This window comes from Magnolia sinica, chromosome 3 (genome assembly GCF_029962835.1).
Source record: "Magnolia sinica isolate HGM2019 chromosome 3, MsV1, whole genome shotgun sequence".
Classification (NCBI taxonomy): Eukaryota; Viridiplantae; Streptophyta; class Magnoliopsida; order Magnoliales; family Magnoliaceae; genus Magnolia; species Magnolia sinica.
The window spans coordinates 50,386,102-50,409,482 of NC_080575.1; the positions used below are offsets into that span (position 1 = coordinate 50,386,102).

The 23,381-nt window shown below is 39.4% G+C and overlaps 1 non-coding gene across 1 annotated transcript; it reads left to right on the forward strand.

The window, feature by feature from the left end:
- Positions 1 to 20,723: 20,723 nt before the first annotated feature.
- Positions 20,724 to 20,830, forward strand: LOC131241850 (small nucleolar RNA R71). The gene has a single exon (XR_009169417.1). It is a non-coding gene; the product is annotated as a small nucleolar RNA R71 (small nucleolar RNA).
- Positions 20,831 to 23,381: the final 2,551 nt, after the last annotated feature.

The window sequence follows — 23,381 nt, forward strand, 5'->3', positions numbered from 1 at the left end:
CCTTGTCTTTTGATTTTCTATATCTTCATTCATCATTTTCTATGCCTCAACAGATGCCCCCTTGATCCTTTCTTTGATCTTAAAGAACAGAGAATTAGGATCAATTTTTGTTCTTTCCCTGAAGCCATTTGTACGGACCCGTGCAACCACCCGTGTACCGTACTCGGCTAAGTCATCCTATAAATACCCTAACACCCCCTTCATTTTCACCTTTCATTTTCCACAGCGAAGCTCTACTGATTTTTTGTCTCCTCACACAACTGTTTTTACTTGCGCCACCCCGCGCAACAAAAATTCTGTTCGCACAAGCCTTTGCAGTGTTGCGCTGCTCCATACAACTGACTTTGTTTGTGCAACTTCGCGCAACAGCCTTTCTGGAAACTTAGAAATTTTTTGACTTTTTAGAATTTTTTAGGACTTGAAACATTTCAAAGAAAACCCCAACTTTTTTCATCATGGCCCGTATCAAGCGGACCTTTCGCCTTGTCGAACCCTCTACTGCATAACCATCTCATCAGGAACTACCAAATCCTCCATCTCCTCAAGCCACTGAACCATCCCCACCTTCTGACTAACCCTCCTACAAACGTATGAAAACCACTTCTCAATAGCCTACCTTTATTAAGGAGCCTGTGCTCCTGACTTTTGACTTTTTCGTTCGTATCTCCTCCTTACCATCTCCCATTCACCGAGCAATTTCAATGGGGGATATGGAACGACCCCCGAGACACGATCGCGATTACGACTGGGAGTAATGGTTAAAGACGATGACAAATTTACCAATAATAAGTCAAAATCCACTACCACAAGAAGATACCCCCTGTCATCCAAGTCAAAGAAAGTTCACCACAACAAGGCCAAAGAATTCCAAGAAAAGATCGAGGAGCATAAGAAGAAGAAACTTCAGAATTCTTGGGAGTCAATTCGATTAATTCAGGGGATAATGAAATTTGAAAATCCCCATAGGTAGGGTATGTTGGTAATTGCGCTGAATATTCACCGTCATGAATCTATTCTTAATTGCGAGACGACAGACCAAATGGATGGAGTGAAATTAGCTTATACTGAGTCTTGGTCGTCAAGGGAACCGAGGATTCTTAAAGGTATCCTATCGTCAAAGAAGCCGCGACAACAAGCTGGCGATATTCACCCGATGATCTTCCTCACCCCTTCACACAATCCGCACTCCTTGTTCCTGACCCATTTTTATGAAACACTACAACAACATTTCAGAGAACGTGCCATACGCGCATCTCTATGGACTTCGGAAGAGTTCAGGACAAGGGGTCTTTTGACATCTCGCGATCATTATCATGAATGGGCAATGGTGATTCTAGCTAAGCATGCGAAGATTCTGATCAAAATCAATCTTTATAATGCGATAGAAGCCACCTCACAACACTTTTACAAGGAACCTACAGTCTTGAAAGGTTTCCTTAATTACTGGTGTCTTACCACCAACTCTTTCCATCTTTTGTCGAGTGAGATGAGTATCACCCTATGGGACCTATACTGCATCACCGGTCTACCGATAACCAGGGAATTCTATGATGAGTTCGTGCCAACGAATGAAGAACTGGCCTACATTTCATCCCTAGATTGTGTGCCTTCAATCTCGGAGACTAACATCGAACTCTTCAAGGAGATGGCCAAGTTTCTAAAAATTCACAAGATTTCATCTACACAATGGCTCGCACATTTCATTAGAACCCTTCGGTAACTTCCCATCTTTACAAACTTCTCACCCTTATTGCATCTTAATTTAAGGATTCTCATGCTTTATTATTATTATTATTTTAAAAGGTTCAATGGTTGTCACTCGCGAGAACTGACAACCCTTCGGAATATGATAAAACGCCCTTAGTATAGTCGCGATGGAGAACTTGCGGCATTTCTGGCATATTGGTTGAGCATAGTGGTTCTTTCTAGTTCAAAGTGGGTAGATGTTATTCGCCCCACCATATTCATTGTTGCTAGTGCAATGGCGGAAGGGCTCAAGTTTTCTCTTGCTCCTTCAGTTCTATGTTTGATTTACAGGGCTCTTAGGGAAATTGCCTCGCATGTCAAAAGCCCCGCCATTGGTTCTTCCTCTTCTTACACTCTGTGGCATTACATCACCGGCTCACTTAGTGTATATTTCACATGGACCTTTGAAGCTTCGGAGAAGGCCTATATCCATCCCTCTCATATTCCACTTTGGTTCTTTCAAAGGAGAATGATGGCGAAGAGATCAAATGAATGGGTTGTTGACGTAATTTTTTCCGATGATAATATCAAATACTTTCATTTTTTCATATATTGTTATATAGAGGATACCAATAAAATAGAAACTGGATCACTTACTTTAGGGGAAAGGGCCTTTTTTTTTGTCAATCCGATCCTGCAGTCTTCTGCTAAGAGAGGGGGTATTTGGAGGGAGCCATACTACCTAAGCCATTTTGCTCGTCAATTTGGTTTTGACCAAACTATTCTAGAAGATTGTGGTTTGGTGACCAGAAGAATGCGGATTTACGGGACTGGCCCTTATAATTGGGCGATGGTATGGAAACAACTTCTAGGTTGCCGAGTCAGATCTTCTTTTATCATCCTGAGCTACAATCACATTCCTTGTGCTTCTTATAGCCATATGAGATGGTGTGCTCATCGATCATACTTAGTTAATAGATGCTTGCCTGTAAATGAACCCACTTGGATTCCACCTCTAAGACTTAGAGGTCGTAAAATTGAAGGAGGGATAGGTTTTGTTCCAGAGAAAAGTCATGCCCCCTTTCCAGGTCATCTTTGCATCAAGATTTCTATAGAAGATCCCATTCGTGAATGGAAACCTGATAATACTTTGGAATGATGGATCGCTTATGGAGTCATTAGGGATTTTGAAAAAGTTCCCCAGAATCGTTCTGAGAGAATAACCAAGGAAGTGACAAGCTTCTCCCACAGCACAAGAGAATGTTACTGAACCTCAAAATCAACCAGCTCCTTCTCCTGTCCCTAAAACCATTCATCCTAGTCCATCCTTGCCAATGACATGATCTCGGTCGTGCTCTCAAGCTTCCCCCCCTTCACCCCCAGTTAATAAAGATTCTCAACCTAAGAGTAGCAGAATTCCATCTTCGAAGGGGAAAGAAATTATGATTAAAGAGGTAAAAGAATGAGAATTAGAAGAAGAGAGTTCCCAGACTTCTTCATCTGAAGGTACTGCTTCCGCTAAATATGATACAGCCAGTGAAGATGAAGATGACGATTATGAAGATGGCAATGTTGACATTGATGGTGAGGAGGATGTTAACACAGAAGGTGGTCCAACTGGTGAAGAACATCCTTTATCAACTTTTAAAGTTCAAGAGAATATTAACGTCCTGGCGAGGACTTCAGTTGTCAGAGAAGAGGAAGAGGAGGAGCCTCTAGATTATGGAGAATACGGATATTCGCCAAGTAAGGAGCTTTTACGGTCTCATATATACATACACATATACTTTGCGATAATTATTTCATTGTTGTTATAATATATATGCGTTCCTATTTCAGCTCCTCGCGTTGTGGCTACTGGGACAGATAATATTTCTACTGCTGATCTTCCCTCTACTACAACAGTAGCCTCACCAAGGGTTTCTTTGACTCCTTTAGTGGCGCCAGCAGTGGTGGCTCGTGAAATGATTTTTCCAGAGGAACCAGTTGATTTACCTACACCGACAACTATAAATTCGAGTACTGAAGCCGGAGTTACTTCTTTTGCTAAAACAATAGGGTCTATCCCTTCTTTTGTCACGAAGATGCAATTTCCTAATGTTCAGGTTCCGGAGGAAGGTATAGTCTCTCTTTTCTTCATTTATATCCTCACGTTGATTGCTTTTGTGTTTCTTGTTAGGACCGCTTTCTTTTATTACATAACAAGAAATCTTCGTCAAAGTGGCACAACTAGTTCCTGCTCCATGGCAATAGTATAAAACATACCATCTTTCAAGAAAATTCTTACATACAAGCTATCACTGATGAGGAATTCCATGTCTACAGCGGTTAAAATGTTTAAAGATCCTGAGCAATGGTCGGATCTAAATGTTGTTGTAGACGTTTTAGATGGTGCTGCGAGAATATCCAAGATCAGTATTTCTCCTGTAGGCGATACTCTCCTAAGATTTCATAATTCCATAATTGCTCTAAAGTTGGCTGAGACCATGGTTATTCCGCTGAAAATCTTAGAATATGGAAGACATTTGACATCTTCCAAGGAGAAAGTCTGTCTTATTGCATCTACTATTTCCCAATATGAATAGGAACAATTATTTCTCTGGAAGCAATTGTCGATCATTGCTGACAATAGGATTACTATTTAGAATCGCATTGCTTTTCTGAAACAAGAAATTTCTCAGTTGGAAGCGCAGGACTTGGAAGCAGAGTTGCATATGAAGAATATTTAAGAGAAGATAGGATCTAGTCTGCATTCTGTCAATGTTGAGTAATCGGAATTAGCTAGGAGTGAAGAATTAGTAGCCTCTTTAAAGAGAAAGTTGGTCGATTTCCCAGATCATGCCAAAGTTATTTTTGAAGCTAAATCAGAACATATTGCCACTTAAACCTTTCTCAAGTAAAACCTATGAAGATATCTAGTAGCATTAGGCATGGCCGAAGAGTTGTGAAGACTTTGTTTTATCTTCTTTTTATCATATGTACTCTTTTGAGTTGCAAAATATATGGATGTATCATGATTTTTTTTTTAATTTTTTTTAAGATGTGCTTTTTTTTTTGTTCTTTTTCGATTTCATGTAATTTCTTATGATTTTTGACATATGTTTAATGAAGATACCATGATATGTTGATAGATCTCATTGTTTACAACTTTTTGAATCATAGTTCATGCTAAGCATTCTTATTGATGCAATCGTCCAGTATACTTTTGAAGTAGCATTAAAAATAAAATAAACATAAAATAAAATAAAATAAAATAATAGTTCACTATGCTTGTTAGTATGGGCTTCCTGTATGATTCTGTTTTGATTGGTGAAGCTAAATTTCAATTTAGTTAAATAGCCACACACACAGTTTAAGCTCTTGAGTTTATTGGAGTAGCGTAATTTTTTAGACTCATATGCTTATTGGAGTCGGGTCTTACATGATGGTCTTTGTAACTCTCTAGAGTTCGCTGGACTTCTCATAGCCTCTATTGAGTTCACAAACCACGATCCATCAGAGGGGCCCAGTGAAGCTACTGGGGCTGTGAACTGGGTTGGATTTACGCACAAGGTTGGCCGCGGTAACTCTTTAGAGTTCGTGAGGCTCGTAAGATATCTTTAGGGTACCAAATCTAAGGTCGACAGTCCATCAATGAGTAAGTTTAAGTCCTTCTTCATGAGTTAGTTCTGAAATCAAGCTAGAGATCTAGGGGTCTTACGCATGGTTGGCCTATCTATGGACATGGCCAAAGAGCTCACACTGCGGCCCACGTTTCTTCATCTGCATGGTCAGAACCATTCATAGGAGGGCAGTTTCATCCGTTCCCCATTACGCTGTCAAAAAGCTATACAAACGGCATTGGTGTTATGCGTAACTGCCCATTTTTTAAAGACTTTTTTTAGCCTTTTACGGCTTTTAGTTATTGGCCTCGTCCGCTGCCCACATGGGTATGCATATGATGACCTTCACGGGCTTTTTAGGGCCACTGACTTTTCACTGTTGCTCGAATGACAATTTTGATAGTTCTCATGCGTAGTTGGCTATTTTTAGGGCTTGGCTAGGCTGCCTTAAAAGATAATAATAGGTAGCCATCATTCTCATTGTTGTCGTGAAAATGATAGATATCTCTGATTGAGATTGATACATCACCTCTTTTGCCAATATCTTCAACGATATTCATATGTGTTGTTCATAGAATATTAGCTTGGCAATGATACCAATTTTAGCAAAATTCTATAAAGCTTGCATGATGATGATAACGATGGTCACTTTCCTTTTGTAACATTCGTTGATATGTAATTTTGGTGCGCTCGTAAATTTCTTCTCTATTCATTCATCTGACAATACATGGCCATGGCCTTGCTTATTCTTGCCCCCTTTTGATGCAATCGTATTATCCTAATAATATGTTGGATCAAAATCAGATGTTTCTTCAAGGACGATATCTTTTGATAAAGCGAGCATTGACCGGTATACTTATACCTCATCCTTCTTGATCCACAACTCTGTATGCCCCATTGGAATATACTTCTTTTATTATGTACGACCCATCCCATTTGGGTTGGAATTTGCCCCCTGTCTTGTGGGTGACTACTATCGGCCTTTTCAACATTAGCACCATATCCCCTTTTTGAAAAAGCGATACTTGACTCGTTTATTAAAGGCAATTGATATCCTCGCCTGATACGCTTGCAATCGCTATTGGGCTGCCAGGCATTTTTCACCGAGTAAGTCCAGTTCTTCCAGCCTTACTTTTGCATTTTCATCATCTATAATTGACTGATGTATTGCCACTCTGAGTGATGCAACTTGTGTTTCAATCGGGATGACCACCTCTACACCATAAATTAGTGAATATGGTGTTGCTCTGGTTGTTGTCCGGTGGGTGGTTCTGTAAGCCCATAATACCTCTTGCAACTTTTCATCTCAGTCACGCTTATTTCCTATCACCGTCTTCTTCAGTATTTTCACTATTCTTTTATTGAATGCCTCTGCTAATCCATTGGTCAGTGGATAGTAAGGTGTTGAAAATGAATGGTGAATACTGAATTTCTGATACAACTTTTCCATTCCCCTGTTTTTGAAAGGAGTACCATTATTAGTGACAATTTTCTTTGGAATACCATGGTGGTATATGATTGCATGCCAAATGAAATTGACCACTTCTTTCTCCTTGACAGTGCTCAATGCAATTGCTTCTATCCATTTGGAAAAGTAATCTGTTGCTGCTAGAATATACTGTTTTCCTTTGGATGAAGGTGGATTTATGGGGCCAATAACATCAAGTCCCCAAGCAGAAAAGGGTCAGGAGGTGACCGACTGGTGCAGGTCTTCTGGAGTAATGTGTATAATATCTCTGTGAATCTAACATTCGTGACACCGCTTTGCATAATCTATCGTATCTTTGAATATAGTAAGCCAATAGTACCCCATTCAATGTATCCAATGAAATAAGTTTCGGCTAGCTTGATGTGCCCCACATTCTCCAGAGTGTGCTTCTCGCAACATTCACCTGCTTCTTGTTTATCTAGGTAGCGTAACACCATCCCATTGTAAGGTTTTATATACAGTAATTTGCTACATATAATGAATCTTCCTGATCTTTGTCTGATTTGTTGTATCTGCGCTGGGTCTTCTGGCAAGATATTGTATTTGAGGTAATCTACAAAAAGCTGATGCCAATCATCTGTTGTCACCTCCAAACACGATATGGGAAGTGCCTCAACAATTTCATTAATGACCTCTGAAGAGGGCAAAAATCTTCTTTCTTCTATAGTCACTTGGAGGGGACTTCGATTTGGACAAGACAGAGCTGCTGCTAGGTTAGCCAAAGCATCTGCTTTCGCATTTTCATCCCGCGGCACATGCTTGATTTCTAAATTGCAGAACTAGTCCAATAACTGCTGTGCTTTCCGACAATATGGCAAGAGCTCTTGCTTTCTTATTTCAAATTCAGTCGTCAATTGATTTATGATCAATTTAGAATTCCTGAAGATTTGCAGCATTCTTATCTTCATTTAGTGAGTAATCTTCATTCCGATGATGCGAGCTTTATACTCGGCTTCATTATTTGTACACGCAGCACCTAATGTGAAAGAGTAAGGTAACAAGTCACCTTGAGGAGTAATGAATATTACTCCAACCCCTGCCCCTCGATGCTCGAGAAGCGCCATCGAAATAAATCTGTCATGGGCTTTGCGTCTCGGCCAACATAACCTGTTCATCGGGAAAATCATCACTAACAGTCCCGTTCTCTATTACAGGATGCACTGCTAGGAAATCTACCACTACCTGGCCCTTTACTTCTTTTGCTAGCTCATATGTGATTGTATATTCTGAAAGTAACAACATTCATTTGGCCAATCTTCCAAATAGTATTGGTCTTGTCATTAAAAACTTTATCGGATCTGCTCTTAAGATTAAAGTTATGTCATGAGAGAGACAATAATGCCTCAACTTCTGCACTGCAAATATCAGTGCCAAACATTCTTTTTTAATCATGGAATAATCGCATTCTGCGCCCATCAGAGTTCTGTTCGGATAATAACGAGTGATCTCTTTCCCAGATTCATTCACCTGTGCCAATAAGGCTCCCAACGAATTCTTAACTACAGATATGTATAAAATGAGCGGCTTTCCTTTTATAGAGGCTGTCAATGCTGGCGGTTGTTTCAACAATTCCTTTATTGAGTCGAACGCATTCTGACAGGCTTTGTCCCATACAAACTCTGTTCCTTTCTTCATTAAATGAGAAAACAGCTGATATCTTCCTGCTGAATTTGAAATGAAATGGAGAATCTATGCCAGCTTTCCTTTGTAAATTTTTTAATTCTTTCAATGTCTTTGGAGGTGGCATATCTTAAATAGCTTTAACTTTCCCTGGATCGATCTTTATGCCTTTATGCCTGATAACAAAACTGAGGAATTTTCCTGATAACACCCCAAAAGCACATTTAGCTCGATTCATTTTTAGCTGCTTCTTTCTGAGTCGACGGAAGACTGATTCTAGGTGTTCACAATGTTCCTGATGATTACCTGACCTAACCACCAAATTGTCCACATAACACTCAACCTACTCGTGCATCATATCTTGAAAGATATTCTGCATTGCCCTCTGGTACATTGCTCCGGCATTATTAAGACCAAATGAAATGACTTTATAACAGTAAATTCCCTGCAAAGTTTTCTAAATGTTGTTGCTTCTTCATCTTCAGGTGCCATTTTAATTTGATTATAACCTGCATAACCATACATGAAGGACATGATAGCGTACTAAGTCGTACTATCAATCAGTAATTCGGTTATCGGGAGAGGAAAATCATCTTTCGGGCAAGCTTCATTCAAATCTTTGAAATCAATGCACACCCTAATTTGTCTGTTTTTCTTTTTTACTGGGACAATATTCGATATCCTCTTGGGATATTTGACCTCCCTGATAAACCTGACTTTTATCAGCTTATTTACTTCTTCTTCTATCAAAGGAATCAAATCTGGGTGAAATCGCCTTTGTGCTTGTTTAATTGGCCTTTTCTCTTTGGAAATATTTAACCGGTGCATTGCTATTGATGGTTCCAAACCCAGCATCTCTGCGTGTATCCAAGCGAAGACGTCTCTATTCTCTTTGAGAAGTTCAACATATTTCTCGGCCTCTTGCTCATGAAGACTGGTGCTGATGAATGTATTCCTCGGTTCTTCTTCTATAACCAAAATTATTTTTCGCAAATTGTCTATCGTTGACTGCATGCCGTCTTCCATTTTCTTTGGGGCCATTTCAGGATGCTCGACTACTTTAGGATCTATCTTAGATAATTATTCAACTGTAACCATGTTCATTGATGATTCTGCCCCCAACCCTTGAAATTTTACTTGTTTCTTCTGATTAACTCCGATAGGTATCTGGATTCCTTTTCCATGATTTAAACCTGTTGGTTCCTCATCATCAAAACCCATCCTTTTCATCATTCTTCTGCTTGTCGGACTGTATTTCTTGAGATCATGAACATCAGCTTTACATGACATACATTATTCTCAGCTCTTTCTTCTATCTTTACTTCCGAAGAGGCGTAAAATTCAATTGGCTCCAGATATTTTGCACTGGCTTCAACATGAAACTTTTTCGAAACAGCTGAGAATGGCTTGTTTCTTTCAGCATATGGTAATGGTACTGTTTAATTTGACAGCAGGATTTTCAACTGTTGAGACGACAGTTATGTCAATGGCGGCTGTCCCGGCTGTCTTAGATGTTTCGGTACAAAATAAAATTTCTTCTTTGTTTCTGAAATTCCAGATAGCCTTGTCTTTTCGGATTCCCCTTTCATCGTTTTTGCGTGACTATCTTTCAAGGCTTTATTCTCATCATTCTTTCCCTCTTTTCCTCTGGCGAATCCATCATAATAACTAACATCTGTGAAGAAAGCTTCAGCCTCTGTATACGGTCTTGCATCGGCAATTACATTGTGCTGTACTCCATCTTTATAGTATTTGAAACGCTGGTGTAAGGTAGAGGAGATAATTCCATATTAATGCATCCATGGCCTTCCTAAGACAAGATTATAGGTTGTCATTACATTGATGACATCACAGACAACATTAGTAACCAATTCTCCTATTTCCAAGGTTACTACAATTTTACCAAGTGCGCGCTGCCCATCTTGATTGAAGCCTTGAATCATCATTCCACTAGGACGCAAATCAGAATGACGATGCCCCAATTTGTTCAACATCATCAGCGGTAATAGATTCACCATAAACCTATTGTCAAGCATAATCCATTTTACCTCCTTGCCGTAAATATGGCCCACTATCACCAGTGGTCTATTACGCCCTGTGTCGCAGGTCAGATCATCATCAGAGAAGGAAACTATTTCCAACATCAGTAACCAATTCTCCTATTTACAAGGTTACTATAATTTTACCAAGTGTGCGCTGCCCATCTTGATTGAAGCCTTGTATCATCATTCAACTAGGATGCAAACCAGAATGATGATACCCCAATTTGTTCAACATCATCAGCAGTAGCAGATTCACCACAGACCCATTGTCAAGCATAATCCATTTTACCTCCTTGCAGTAAATATGACCCACTGTAACCAATGGTCTATTATGCCCTGTGTTGTAAGTCAGATCATCATCAGAGAAGGAAACTACTGGCATACAATCCTATTATTTTCTGCACTCTTCATTTTCCATCTCAATGATCAATGTTTCTCTGACATCGTGATCGGATAGTACTTGAATCAGATTTTGTCAAAAATCTTCTGACATCTTTAACACTTCATAAATGCTTAACTGGGTTGGTATACCTTTTAAATGACTTATTACATCGTAAGTCACTTTCATTGCCTCATTCTTCTCTTCTCTTTTGTCATCATCGCGCTTATCTTCAATGACTTCTTTTCTTGTGGCATCAACTTTCTGTCTCGGAGGACTTGCCATTCTTCTCCCCGACTGTAATGTGACCACTGCAGCCTTACCTGTCAATTCATGCTTGTCTTTCTCTGTTCTTTGATAATTATTTCCTTGGGCTGTCACTACATTTACTGTAGCCTTTGCATTTCTTTCTTTTTCTTTCTCGATCACTATTTCCCCTCTATTTATCATCCTTTGTATTATTGATTTTATTCTATAACAATTTTCCATCGGGTAACCCACCGAACGATGATATCAGCAAAAATCCTTTTCCCTTATTCTTGCTGCGTCTTCAGGGCATTTGGATGGAGGCAACTCTATTGTTCTGGCTTTTAGCAGCGGTTCACCATAAGAACCACATCTTCTTTATCGAACACAAATCCATCATGGGAGCTAAGCAACCTGAATTTCTTTGCATCAAATCTTAATTCGAATCTATTTTTAGGACAACTCGATTCTTCTTTTCACCCCATCCTTTTCTCTCCTGTCTATCTCTTTCTCTTATACTTTAGCTCCTTTTCTCTTGCTCTACTATATTCGTGATCATTCTGCTGGGTCCCCTCCTCGCGGCCTCCTGATTGAATGCTGGCATTTTCTGAGTCATCAATTCTAAATCATGGTCTTTAGTTGCTAAATCATGAAAAATCTTGATATCTACGCTGGTGAGCCCAAACGCGAATCCTGTCTCCATGGAGTTCAGACACATCTTGACCTATTCTTTTTCTTTTGAAAATTGTCTGTAGGAGGCCCCCAACATCTTCCACCTGTCTATGAATTTTTCTACAGGCTCTCATTCTCTCTGCTGTACTAAAGCTAATTCTGTAATACTGACATCATGATCAGACGAAAAGAAATTTGACATGAAAGCATCCTGTATTTGCTCCCAGGTGCGCATTGATCCTGGAGCCAAATTGAAATACCAACAGAACGCTTTATGTGTCAAGGATCAGTCGAACAATCAGAGGCAATATTGGGTTACTGTGGAGAAATTCCCCATACTGGTGATGAAGTGCATCAAATGCTCTTCTGACGATCCATCTCCGTTAAATTTCTGAAAATCTGACTATTTAAAATTTATAGGGAAAGGAACGTCTTCTACCTCTCTCGGGTAGGGTGTCCGGTATCTGAACCTATTGACATTTTCACATTCTCTCTTTGTTCTGATAGCTTCTTCCACAACTTGCCATACCTCTTCTTGCGTTATCGCATTTGCTAAAGGAGCAGACCCGAGTGATCCTGGTCATGGGGGTTGCGAGCCTTTGGGCCGTTGTTCTTGTCCATTCATATTGCCCATCATTGAAGGTGCTGTTATCTAAGCCACATTATGTGCGAGGGTTGCCAAAGCTTCCTGGAGATTTTTACATTCTTTCATCAGTGTTCTTTGCACTTGTGCCATTCAGTCATATGATCCTCAGCAATCGACAGAGGTCCCTGACTTTTCTCAGTCATATATATGGCTGCTTCTCTACTTTCGGATGAAGCTATAGTTGGGGTAGAATATGAATATATTGAGGTGATGGTACTTATGGAAAGAGGGGTTTCACTAGACTTCCCGCTACTTCCATAGTAATCGGGAGATCTGAGTGATACTAAAGTTAGTGAGCCTATAAGCAGCATTTTACCTTTCTGCTCTCTTATCAGTCGAGCTTCTACAATACAGAAAGCTGGAAAATCTTATGTTATGAGGGGAGGAGCGGACTTCGCTGGATATAATGTGGGAGGAGCTAGTTCAGGATTTTTCTTAGCTGCATTTCGCGTTACCGGTCCCTGATTCTTCATATAGGTGAGTTTATTGTATTTCGAGCTCATGTCTTTCTACATGTGACAACAGTCCAATCTTGATCATCATTCTGTGCCGTAGGCGAAGCAGATATGACCCCAACCATTGCCGAAGGTTTATCATCTTTTCTTATAGGAGATTGATCTCTGCTATCCAACAACGTACTTGCTGCGTATTTTGCCACGAATCCAGTTGTAGTGAAGTAAAAGTTCACTTTCTTCATTAACCTTGCCATTGATTATGAATTGTAGTCTTATCATCTTCTTACCTTCAAGATAAAACATGAAGCTTTAATTAGTATTTGAATGATCTGACATTCTATCTGAGAGATGAAGGGGAGGACCACATGGTTGTACCCTAACTGGGCCTTACGGTTAATGAGTGGTGGTGACGCAAAGTACGTGCACCAAATGGTTATGAGATGAAAGGCATAAATACAACATATAGTAAATGAGCCACAGGATGGATGGTGCTCGTGAAACTCATATAATGTAAAGGACTTCACCTTCAAGTGAGCTGTTAGTAGGTTGGATTTGCAAATAATTATCATAGTAGTTCTACAATGGTTTGGAAGGCATAGGTAAACCTCATAAGATACAGTGAGCCCTAAGTTGAAAAACTTGGCTATATAATATACACATAAGAGTTAGTCACGGATGGATGATGTGGGTTTGTCTCATACAATGTAGTGGGTCCTACTTCCAAGTGATACTCTAAGTAGATAGGTCCACACACAAACATTATGGTGGGTCCCCAACAAGTAGATAGTATAGGTAAGTCACATACATTAATGTAGTACAAGGAAGAACAATTCAGATGTATAAGGCACACATCAGTGGGCTCCATGATCGAACTGTTTGGTTGGCAAAACAATTGAACAGTGCGAATAAAATACATACGTTGAGTGGGTTCACAAGTGTTCAAAAGTTATATGTTCAATTGACATTATTTCATATCGTTTAACTTATTTAGGAATTAGATCTAGGTCATTTTGAAATCATGTTCTATAATTTGCTAGCCTAAATGGTGAAATATGCAATACTTACATCAAGGTAGGGTCCATAATCAATCTAACACATGTCCTAAGTTCACATACCGAAGAGGTTACACCATCAGCATAGTCCACGAGTTTGAGTAATCATACAATTCTCATATGCCCACATGATCTTATGGACACTCCATTATTAGAAGTCCATATGGTTGAGTGACCACATAAATGTCACTCTACTTGCCATAATAAAGGATTTAAGGTCACATAGTTACTTACTTTTACTACACCATAACTCATACATTTATGGGCAACCACTTTATTAAGCTCCCACATAGTCAGGTTGTTGATGTCATAATTTCACTTGGTTGAGTGGACATACAATTAGTATCATAGTCTAGTGACCGCATCTCAAAGCATCCAAGGCACAATCACAAGCATACCCACCATACCTGGTTATACTACATTACACTAACTCTTAAACTATGATCGCCCTATATTTTATACGGAGAATGACTTAGATTTGGTGTCACATGATCAAGAGGCCAAGAGCTATCTTCCATCACATCAGATATAGTTTAGTAGTCCCTGCATCTACCTCACTTATGAGTATAATGTAAGGGTTGTATTTATGTCACATGACACCGAATTGAGGGCTACTCCATTATCAAGTTGTATAATCCAACTTATATCATAAGTCTCATGACTAAGAAAATCTGCATGTACAACCCAATTCTTCATGGTTTAGGTGACTATGGCTATGCCCATAAGCATGTGGTCATGTCATTGGGTGGTCACCAATGCCACCTGACTTCATGTAATTGGTTGGCCTTGTGTGCATTTCGCAATCATATGGTTAGACGACTACATATACTCCATAATTGCATATGATTAGGTGACCATACATACATCACATGCCCACATGATTAAGGGGCTAAACACGTATATCACATCTTCACACCACTAGAATCTATATATTTGTTATAATTGAACTTGTTAATGGGTTTAAACACATGTCATATGTTCCTACTACTTAGGGCCACACTCTAATCAAAGTGCCAAGTGGTGAAGGGTTGTGCACTGGTTATATAATTAGGTAATCTAGGGCAGCAACATAATACAACCTATATCACATGTCAAGTGGTGAAGGGTTATACACACAACACAATTTCACATGATTCAAGATAGCATACATTCAACACATGGAGATCACAAACTCTTGCCAAAGAGGGCCAATGGTTAGCTCAAAGTAGGATATCACTGATGGGCCCACATGGCATTCACTCAAAAATGGGCTTTAACATTCTTGGGCCCACACATCAATGGAATTTACAATGGGTTCTATGTGGTGGAGCTCATGGGGCTTTCCCATGAGGTTAAGTTGTGTATGACCCACCTAAAGTTAGGATCCGCTCCAACAATCCGGTGAAGTTGATGGATGGTATGGATATGCATTGCATCATTAACCTCGGCCTAGGAAAATTTTAGTGATAAGAGTTTGTTCCTTACTGTTTAAGGTGGTACGGTCTAGGTGGACTTTGGATCGGCCTGATTTTTGAAACCATACCATGCAATGGGCTGGTCAAGGATGATGTACGGACTCAATAAATTAGATGCATCGTGGTAGAGCCACAGGGAGTCTTTAATGGTAAATGTTCAGTTTCTACTGTTCGTGTGGTGCAACCTACCTAAAATTTGGATCAACTTTATTTTTGGGCTCATATACTAAAATGGTCTATCAGAAACAATGTACGGTGCAGATCTGATGTAGACATTACGTGGGCCTCTTGGCTTAAAATCAAGTCAATCTATAGCTTGTGTGGGCCACACCACACGTAAAAGTTGAGAGGGTTACCCTCCATTAAAACATTCATAATCATTTGTTGGGCCATCGGGACGTGGTTCACAAATCCAGTCCATCCATTATGTGTGTCCCACTTGGTTGAGGGTTCAGTCCAAGTTTCAGATGCATTCAAATTTCAGGTCAACTTAGCAAGTGATTTTATCTGCTTAAGCTTTGAGTTGTACGAATGGTTCAAGGAGATCAAAATTACATGGGTCCCCCAAAGTGATGTATTTATTATACCTATACCGTTCATCTATTTTTAGAGATCATTTTAGAACATAATCAAAAAATGAATCATATCTAAAGATTATTTGGACCTCACCTCAAATAGCAGTGAAGATAATGATTTCACCGTTAAACCATTCATAGGGCCCACCATAACGTTTATTTTCCATCCAATCTATTCAGAAGGTCACAAAGACCTGGATTAAGAGGAAAAAACAAATTTCATATTGGTCCAAAACTTCTATGACCCAACAAGGGCGTCAATGGCAGACGTTCAATCCCCCACTATTTTTTTGTAGTGTGGACCACTTGATAGTTAGATCTGTCTTAGTTTTCTTCTCAAGCCTTAAGACGACTTGCCAAATGGATGGACGATTCGGATATAAGGCATACCTCATGATCAAACCCACAAAACTTATTGAATCATCGGGTCTTCACATGATTTTAGATGGTGTGGGCCACCTAAGTTCCGTGTACGACTGATTTTTGGGGTGACCCATTCTTTAAAGGGGACTCATCAAATGCACAGTGTAGATGTTCGAAATACATCATGGTGGGACCTGTGGTGGGGCCCAACGTCCCTGCTTGTTAGGCCGTTGGGACACTGCTTGCTGCAGCGTCTAGAGACGCTGGCAACAACAGCGTCACCCCCTTCTTATTTTTTTATTTTAATTAATTTTTTTTTTCCTATGGTATTTCATAGGTGGGGCCCATATCATGATGATCCACTCCATCTATTGGATTGTACGGCCTGGGACGGATATAACAAACCCAATATTCAGCATTTTTTAACGTACAGAAACATCACAGCAGGCCCTAACAGTTTATCACTATTAAAATAACCTTTTTGATGGTGTGGCCTATTAGAGATTTGAATTAGCTTCATTTTCCGGCTCAATGCCTAAAATTAGCTGGGAAATTAAATGGACAGTGTGGATGCAACAGATATACTATGGCGATGCCAAGGTGGGCCCACAGCCCATTTGGGCAAAAGAGATGGGGAGGGAGTTAATGTCCCTTCTCTAAATGTACGTCCAAAGAGGACATAATCTACAATTTCTTCATTAGATATATATATATATATATATATATATCTATATTTATATATTTGTTTTATTTATTTTTCTAATTTATTTTATTTATTATTATTTTTTTAACAAATAACAAGGTGGGTTCCCATGGCTCCAACGATGGTGTCATTGTCCCTAATGTTTTTAAAAGTGCGGTCCACCTGAGCCTTGGATTGGCTTGGTTTACAGTGTATGTCACCTAAAATGATCAGGGAAAATGGATAGACGACTTGGATCTAACACATACATCATGGTTAGGTCATGGTGGCCCCAAAATTCCTTGGCCAAAAAGAGTGCTTAGGTTATCCTTCTCTGGACGCAGTGTTCATGGAGGACACCATTCCATTCAATTTATTCTCTTGAGTGTGTGAGGGTGTACGTGAGTTTGACCAACCAAGTGGCCATATTTAGACATTTGGATTATGCCTAAACATCAATGGACCTTGGTCCTGAATAAGCTGGTATTTATGTTTTCTCTTCATCCATATCCTTGTGTCTGTATACCCATGTATATGGTTAGTAAACATAAAGGTGGGCCCACGGCTAGTGGGTCCCACACAAGGTTTAGATCAAGCTAATATTTTGCATTCTTCCTTCACTCACATGTATGGAACCTTTGTGAATGGATTGGATGGCATACATCATCACAATGGGACCCACTAACATAGGGTTTTATAGCTACAATATAAGAATGAGAACAAGGAAACAAAGAGGAGGAAGGGTGAGGGGGTGTACTCACCTTGCTGGATTAAATGGATGGTTGAGATGGATGGAAGGGATGAAATTGATGGAGTTGATGGCCCACCAAGATCACTCCTCTCTCTCTCTCTCTCCTTGTGTAGAAAAATGGTGAAATGGACTATTTGTAGACAAATTGTTAAAATGTGGTTAGATTCAATTAATGTGATCTTGGTTACTTAGACTAGGATTATGAAAATTAATTCATGATTTGTAATTAATGGTAGATTAAAGGAGCATGGTATAGCATGGTGATGATGTCATACATAGGGTATGGAATGGAGAGAAGTTGACTTTGGAGAGCACATGAGAGAGGGGAGGCATGGGTGTGTACTATGAACGGTCAATCCAGGTCTAGATAAGGGCATCGATCATCATGCACATATAATAGAAAATGGTACAGAATAGATGGAGTTTCACAGTTGGAGTTCCCCAACTATAATTAGAAGTTCCTAGGATGTTCCTAGGCATCTTATAAGGTTTAAGGAGTGGAGCAAAAGCCCTAAACCATAAGTCTGAATGGCATCCTTCGGTAAGCAAAGGTGGAAAAAGGACATATGATCATTGTCTTCCCTTAATCTTCAAGGGTTATCTCTATCTGATTGTAGCCCGAATATCCATCAAGGAAGCAATAATAAGAGTGACCAACTAGCCTTTTTAAGATTTAATCAATGAAGGGCAAAGGAAAGTGGTCCTTCCGCATGACAGTATTTAACTTCCTGTAGTCAATGCACATTCTCTAACTAGTAGTAACTCTAGTTGGCACGAGTTCATTGTTGGCATTGGATACGATGGTGATTCCAAGCTTCTTAGTAACCACCTAAGTTGGACTCACCCATTGGCTATCGGATAAGGTGTATATGATGCCCACGTCCAACAATTTAAGTACATCAGCCTTAACCACTTCCTTCATATTTGTATTATTTAATCTATGTTGTGGTTGCCGGGAGGTCTTCACATTATCCTCAAGATGAATGTGGTGAGTAAAAATTAAAGGGTCAATTCCCTTAAGGTCTTCAATTGACCATCTAAGGGCTCCTTTGTGCTAAATGAGAGTAGAAATAAACATACTCTCCTATTCTTGCTTAAGGTGGGAAGAAATCACCACCAGGTATGTCTCATCTTAACCTAAATAGACATATTTGAGATTAGTGGGCAAAGGTTTTAGGTCAAGCTTCGGTGCTTTAAGGCTAGACGGTAAAAGGCACTACATCAGTTTGGGATAATTCTTCAAATTGTGGCCTCCACCGGTTAACTTCAAGTACTGATGTAGCATCAAGCATGACATCCATCTCCCTAATTGTGTCATTATCCAAATTAAGGTGGTGTGTCAAGCATGTCTCTAGAGTGTCGAAGGATAAGGTCATCAGATCTCTATCTTCCATGAACGAGTCTATCATATTAATGTCGTGGGCTCGTCATCATCCTCTTCTTGTCTTCTCATGTTGAAAAAGATATCAAGCTCCAACGTCGTATTTTCAAAAGAAAAATTCATGACCCCATTCCTACAATTGATGATAGCATTGGATGTAGCAAGGAATGGGAGGCCAAGTATGATAGGGATTTGAGTGCTCATATCTGTGATGGGCTGAGTAACTGGGATGATAAATCTATTGGATAGTAGAATTTATCAACTTGGACCAACACATCCTTAATTATCCCCCTCGGTACATGAACTGAGCGATCAATAAGTTGTAATTTGGTCTGAGTGGGTTTTAATTCACCTAGACCTAGTTGTTCATAAACCGAGTGAGGGATCAGATTTACGCTCGCTCCCAAGTCAAGAAGTGCATTCTCAATTTGGTGATTCCCAATTATACAAGTGATAGTTGGGCTACTGAGATCGTTATATTTTTGTGGCACGCTTTGCTTGAGGATGGCACTCACTTTCTCAGTCAGGAAAATTTTCTTTTTGATACTTTGTCGCCTCTTGGTTTTGCAAAGGTCTTTCAAAAATTTGGCATATGAAGGAATTTGTTTCACAACATCCAAAAGAGGGATGTTGACCTTCACTTGTTTCGACACCTCTAGAATATCCTGTGAGTTAGCTAGAGGTTTTGGTGCAATCAACCATTGGGGGAATGGAGCAATCAACTTGCTCAAGGTTCTAGTTCTAACCCATGTGAGGCAATGATAGGTCTATCACCATGTCTTCCTCCAGGTCCTTAGACTTTTCAGCCCTTACCGAAATATATTTGTCAATTGTCTTTCTGCTCCTAAAAATAGTGATAGACTTGGCTTGCCCCATCTGATTCGAAGAGCTTAGGTTACTAATTTTACATTGCGGTTTTGGATTGGGGAGAGGTTGGGCTGGAAGCATCCGTTTCTCCCCACTCGCTAAGTGTGTCTAATCCTTGAATGGATTTGTTAAGGTAATGGAAAGCCTGTAATTTGTTTTGATCGAAAAGCTCCTGATTTTGAATGTGTTTTAAAACTGGATCCTCATGAGGCTTCTTTTGATTTAAAAGTTTGAGATAGAGCCGCTTAAGGGTTAGCTGTTTGTCCATTCCTCCAACTGAAATTGGGATGGTTCCTCCAACTGGGATTGTATGTGTTTGAAGTGGGTCCACTGAAAGGTCTTTGGTAATTATTCACGACATTTGATTGCTCATTCAATACCTCTTGAAAAGCAGGTATGGTTGGACAATTTTCATACATTACAAGCACAAATACCTCAAACAATTTCCTTAGCCTTATCCTTCTTAAGTTTCATGGCCTCCATTTTTCTTGTGAGGTTAACCACTTTAGCATTTATGTCATCTTCCTCTTTCAATATTTATATATATTCTGCCCCTCTCCTTTGATTGAGTAGGCGTAGAAGTGGTGCTAGGTCTTTAGGAGATGTCCCATGATTGTGCATTTTTAGCAAATTTGTCAAAGTAATCCCACACATCATCGACATCTTTGTTCATGAATTTCCCATTACACATTATCTCGACCAATTGGTGCATGGAAGATGATAGTCCATCATAGAAGAAATTTGTTATATGCCACATTTTGAAGCCATGTTGTGGGCATAAACTGACAAGATCCTTGAACTAATCCCAACATTGGAAGAATGCCTCATCTTCCTTTTGGGAGAAGTTCATGATCGACTTTCTGATGGTGTTCATCTTATGGTATGAGAATAATTTCTTCATGAACTCCCTTGTCATGTCATTTTATCTGTCAATGGATCGTGGATGTAGTGAATGTAACTATGTCTTCGCCTTTTCTTTTAAGGAGAAAGGAAAGAGTTTTAGCCTAATCGTGTCCTCAGACACATTAGGAAAATATAAAGTGGCTATTATCTCATCAAACTCTTTCAAGTGTAGATATGGACTTTTAGATTCAAGTTCATGAAACTTTAGAAGGAGTTGGATTACTCCTGGCTTAATATCCATATTTTCTATATTTTCTGGAAAAATCTTACAAGAAGGTGCGTCCCCCTGTCCCCCCCCCCCCCGGTTGTAAGAAATCTCATAAGGTATGGGAGTGCATTGTGCACCTCATTCTCATCCTGAATTTTCTCAACTAGAGGTTGAGGTTGATTAGTAGCTATTACTTCTATTGACTCTGAGGATCTCAAGTAGTGTTTAGTCCTATGACAGATGGGCAACCCTTCGACTAATCCTCCTTCACTTAAAAGACGTAGAGTGTAATCACGGACCCACTTGGGCATGAAACACTCCCAACTTTCAAGTACAAATTTTAACCTAAAATCTTAGAATTGAAACTACAACAAATAAGAAGTAAGAGAGAGAGAGTTAGAATGAAGTTACCAGATAGAAGATATTAGGTTAGGATCCTACAAAACAAAGAGCAAAGTTAGTTTCTAAAAACAAAGAAAAAAAAAATTCCTAACCTAAGAATAAAATAGAAAGTTAATCTTAATCTTAACCTAATTCTAAAACTAATTAAATTCAGAAAGCACAACCATAGTCCCCAACAACGATGCCAAAAACTTGTTCACAAACCCAAGTGTAGGGTCGCGATGTAGTAATAATCTCGGTAAGACCGAGGTCAAATCCACAGGGACTAATCTCGTACGTTTCTGAAAGTAACTAGAACTAGAACTAGGAGAAGATGTAAATCTAAAACTGAATAATTAGAAAGAGTAATTATGAATGATGTAATTGAAACTTGTGAATTTAAAGGTGGGAACTAGGGTGTCAAGGATCCACTTATAGCAATTAAGATGTTACCTTACTTGTTTCAAGTAACACAACTGGAATTGGAGTCCTATCCTATCCAATTGGAAAATGTAGCAATTAAATCAAATCTGAACTTTCATTGACCTAATTCTTAATGGATGAGGATTGGAAGGGATTTCATCACCCTACCATGCCTAGGAGACGATGGTGAACAATAAGATTTACCAATCTCATAATCTCAAAATAGGAAAAGAAGATATTCAAAGCTACCGCGGCGTCTATTGTAATTTAAGTCATAACAAACTATAAAAAACTGAAAATAGTCTTTAAAATCAAACTAGAAATCAATGAAGTTCAACATAAATAAGAATCAAAGCATGAGAAACACCCTAATCATGCTACAAGCTTCACCTCTTAACCCTAGCTAAGAGGTTTAGTTAACCATAGACATGATTAAACAAAAATCTCTTAAGGAAAGCATAAAAACAAACTAAGGAAGAAGAAGAAAACTCTTGGCGATGGCTCTTCACCCTTTTGCTTCACTCCTTAAACCCTAGAAGATTCTTTGGATCATCTTAGGAACTCCTATTTATAGTTGGGGAACTCCAACTTTCGCACTGAGTTAGAAAAGTCCAGAAAGCGCCTCAAATTTATGCAGTCTACACAAAATCTGTGTAACTTTCGACTAGTCGACAGCAATCTTCAATTGGTCGAAGGTCACTTTGATTAGTCGAGTGGAATCTTTGATTAGTTGAAGGTCATGCGAATTTGAAAGATAATGTTGCTGGAGTTCAAGCCGAAGTTCTTAGGTTGGTCGAAGCAGAACTTGGGCTAGTCAAGGCAGAGCTTGGGCTAGTTGAGGCAGGGCTTGGGTTAGTCGAGCCAGAGCTTGGGCTAGTTGAGCTTTATACATATTCCTTTTCTTCACTTCAATTCTTCAATTCTCTTCATTCCTCACTTGATTTCCTAGGATCTTTGGCGTGTGAATCTTTCAATCTTGGCCTCCTAAGATCCATCTTTTGCCTTAGTGATTCTTGTGCATTAAATCCATGCTTTTAATGTTCTTTACATTCCAAGCTCTCAGATTCACCTTGCAACACAAATAGGTATAAAATATACTTTTAAACATCATCATGTTCATAAAATCAAGATATAAATAAGGGAGAATATGTAATATTCGTCACTCAACAGAAGCTAAGGCACAAGTTGACCTCGCTTTGAAATTTGGATGTTGAAGAATTTAGGAAGCCACATATAAGTTTCCCATTAACCTACTAGACATGAAACTTAGGAGCCACAAACCTAGACACCCCTGGATTAAAGTCCCGAAGTCCTAAAAGGAACTACCCTGAAACTAAGATTTTAAGAGTTCATGACTGTCTGGAGAATTTATACTTACCACACTAGAAATTTCCCCAAAGCACTAACATCACTCTAACCAAACATCCATATCTGCAGAAGGTATGGCCCCCAAGAGAAAGACTATCTAAGCACCACCAGAACACACGACCGAGAATGGGATCCA